The sequence below is a fragment of the Peromyscus maniculatus genome, chromosome 3 (assembly GCF_049852395.1).
Source record: "Peromyscus maniculatus bairdii isolate BWxNUB_F1_BW_parent chromosome 3, HU_Pman_BW_mat_3.1, whole genome shotgun sequence".
Taxonomy (NCBI): domain Eukaryota; kingdom Metazoa; phylum Chordata; class Mammalia; order Rodentia; family Cricetidae; genus Peromyscus; species Peromyscus maniculatus.
The window spans coordinates 92,858,213-92,861,989 of NC_134854.1; the positions used below are offsets into that span (position 1 = coordinate 92,858,213).

Genomic DNA, 3,777 nt, shown 5'->3' on the forward strand with positions numbered 1-3,777 from the left:
GGATATTAGATGTAAAGCAAAGGATAACCAGACTGCAACCCACAGCTCCAGGCAGGTTAGCTAGCAGGGAGGACCCTAGGAAGGATGCATGGGTCGCCCAGCGAAGGAGAAATAGATGAGATCTACATGAGCAAACTGGGGGTAAGGGGGGGTGGTTAATGGAGGGCAAAGGATGGGGGATGAGAACACAGGGGAACGGGAGGCTCAAGCCGGAACAGGGACAGAGTGGGAGAGCAAGGAAAGAGACACCATAATAAATGAAGACATCATGGGAATAGGGAGAAACAGAGTGCTGGGGAAGTTTCCAGGAATCTACGAGGATGACCCCACCTTAGACTACTGGCAATAATCTTGTACTTCTTTCTAATCCTTCTTCTATTTCCCAAGTGCTAGGAATATGGTGTGTTTCACCACAACCACCGCAATTATGTTTTTATATATATTAGCAATGAACATTTCAAAATTGAACATACACATGCCATCTACAAGGAAGGGAAGAGAGAGACTGGGAAGGGCGCGAAGGAGAAAAATGCAGTCACATGCGCATCTGCTTCTGAAGTTTCCTGGAACTGATCGCCCTGGAGGTGAGAAAGGCGTGCTTTGGCTGAGTTTAGAGACAAGCAGGGCTGGGCATCATGGTGTACGCCTTAAATCCCAGAACTCCGTAGCCAGAGTCAGGCAAGTTCCAGGACAGCCAGGTCTACAGAGCGAGAACCTGTCTTTAAAAAAAAAAAAAGACAAGCAAGAAGCAGCTGCAGAAAACAAACACATTAAGGTTTGATCTAGTCAGTTTCAGGGAAACAACATCTGGTCATAAGAAATAGAGCAGAAAGGGACACAGTGTGAAGCCGTGGCCTGAGTTATTGGTTGAACTGTATTGCAGAAGAGGACAGTCTGGTTGGTGGTGTTGATGGAGCCCTTTGAGAGATGCTAGACCACACTCCACTGGGCTCAATATACAACAGCTGGATGTAACGGAAATGACTGAGCAGTCAAAAAATTGAGATACCTAGTGTCTAGACACAGCCCAGTCCCAGGTGAAGCCACAGGAACCCTGAACACCACATCTGACAGGAGCATTAGCAGCGCCCAGGTCTCCTGGTTATGTGTTTTATGCTCCAGATGTGCCCACCCTTCACAGCCCATTACAGTTTAGACAGCATTTCTGATGCCCTGTGCTCTCCTCCAGGCTGTGTGGATTCCAGGTCTTTTCCTTTCCACACTTGAGACCTCCTGCTCTTTGAAGAACTTAACCGGTCTGTGGTGAAGTCACCCCAAATCCAATGTTCTTTTGGTCATCTCCACAAGGAGCAGGCCAGCGCCTATGGGTTAGGGAAGCTCAGTATGAACTCAAAACCCTCCTCGGCCTCCTGAGTGCTGGTGTTAAAGATGCCTGTCTGCTGCTGGTTTTGAAGCTCCTGGTTAACACTGTGCAAGCGCGCGCACGCACGCGCGCGCGCACACACACATACACACGTACACGCACACGTACACGCACACACACATGCACATCAGGCCTCTGGCCTCTGGTTCCTGGCCTCTTCCCTCATGCCATGGCCCCGAAATGGCAATCTGTGCGCTCCTGCCTCAGCCCAAGAAACCCAAATTGGCTCTTGCCCCGAACTGGAGGACAAGTTGGCCTCTGCCAGCCTGCAGAAGGAAGGAAGAGAGCAGAAGGAGCAATTGAATGAGTAGAACATGAAACAGACAGACTTGATGAACAAGCCAGTGAGGACATTTTTGAAAGTCGAACAGAAATATAGCAAACTCCGCCAACCATTTTTTCAGAAGAGGTCAGAATAGATCGCCAAAATCCCCAAATTTTGGATAACAACGTTTGTCAACCGTCCACACGTGTCTGCACTGCTTGGGGAGGAAGACGAAGAGGCCCTGCTTCACTTGACCAGAGCTGAAGTGACAGAATTTGAAGACATTAAATCCGGTTACAGAATAGATTCTTATTTCAATGAAAATCCTTACTTTGGAAATAAAGTTCTCTCCAAAGAATTCCCTCTGAATGAGAGTGGTGACCGTTATTCAAAGCCCACTGAAATCAAATGGAAGTCTGGAAAGGATCTGACAAAACGCTCAAGTCAAATGCAGAATAAGGCCAGCAGGAAGAGGCAGCCCAAGAGAAGAGCCGGAGAGCTGCTTTACCAGTTGACGGACCGCTCTGGTGCAGGGGCAGCTGAGTTAGGAGAGGTCCTCAGAGACGGCGATTGGCCAAACCCCTTGCAATGCTATCGGGTTTCTGAGATGGATGACGAAGGAGAGGCAGAAGATGATGATGGTGATGGTGAAGAAGAGGAAGGCTTGGAAGATCCTGATGAGGAAGGGGATGAAGATGAAGGGGAGGAAGGAGAGGAGGAAGAAGGCCAGGATGACTAACGCAGAAGACTGATGGAGTCCAACCCTATTTTTTCTTTTCTTTTTCTTTTTGAATTTTCTCCAGGCCCTGGGAGCAGGTTGCAGTCATTCCTCTCCCCTCTCCCCCGCTTGTGCTCAGTCGCCCTGGTTTTGAGGTCCCTCTTCTCAATACCATGGTTCTCAACCTATTTGGGAGGAAATACCTTGAGCAAAATACAACAGAAAAGAATCTCCATTACCCACACAAATTACTATTCAATTTATTAAGTTTATTCCAGAGGTACAACTAGGAAAAACACATGGAATGCCCCACCCCCAGCTGAGGCTTTAGATCTCAAAGGTGTCTTTGAACTCACTGTGTCATTGAGCATACCCTTGAATTCCTGATCCTTCCATCGTTTTCTCTTAAGGGATGGGCTTGGAGGTGCACCCTACAGCACCTAGCTGAACTGGATATTAGCCCTGAGGTACCTTGTATGGATACAAGCCAGTTTCAGGGGAGAAGTCACTGAATTGGGAAAAAAAAAAAAAAACACGATTTCAAATCAATTAGAAGTGCTGTATTGTTGCATCCACCTGTAATCTCAGCACTCAGGAGACAGAGGCAGAAGGATAATTCCAAACCTGAGGCCACCCCAGGCTATATGGAGGGACTCCAATGCAGGCACACACATACCCTGCCCCCTCCAGCAGACATCAACAAAAATTCCATTAGAAAAGAAAGGACATCTTTTTCTTTCTTTTTTGGGGGTGGGGGTGGGGGTGGGGGTTCAAGACAGGGTTTCTCTGTAGCTTTGCACCTTTCCTGGAACTCATTCTATAGTCCAGGCTGGCCTCGAACTCACAAAGATCCACCTGCCTCTGCTTCCCGAGTGCTGGGATTAAAGGTGTGTGCCACCACCGCCCGGCTGAGAGGACATTCTTTTCTATGGAAAACACCAAAACAAAGGCAAAATGTAAAATAAACTTCAGTTACAGGTGTGGATGGTTTGATGTCCCTGATTCTCCACCCCAGTTCTAAAACTGCACCCATTTGAACAAAAACTAAACTCTCAGACCTCTGAGGTGCAGATTTCTGAGTCATAAAATCCTCTGGGCTCTTTGAAAACATCTGTTGAGATATCTTTTAGCGGTTTATTGGTGTATTAGATTCAAACCTCCTTTTGCATTTTGAAAGCTCACATAATGTTTATTTTTAGCCAGCTCCAACTCTACTGCTCTGCTGCCCTAAGAGAGCATTCGGTGGCCACTCTAGTATGTGTTAACAGACAGTGACATCATTTCGAAGCAGGAAACGGCTCTCGGGTTACCATCAAATTGACCTAAGCTTCAGAAGGATTACAGGACAGACCTCTGCTATGTGTGGGGATGCCATTCCAGCTAAATCAAAGGTAACTGCGAGGTCTGGCA

General features: G+C 47.4%; 1 pseudogene; it reads left to right on the top strand.

Moving 5' to 3' along the window:
* The first annotated feature begins 203 nt into the window (after positions 1-203).
* Positions 204-2,421, top strand: LOC102917420 (protein SET-like; annotated as a pseudogene).
* Positions 2,422-3,777: the final 1,356 nt, after the last annotated feature.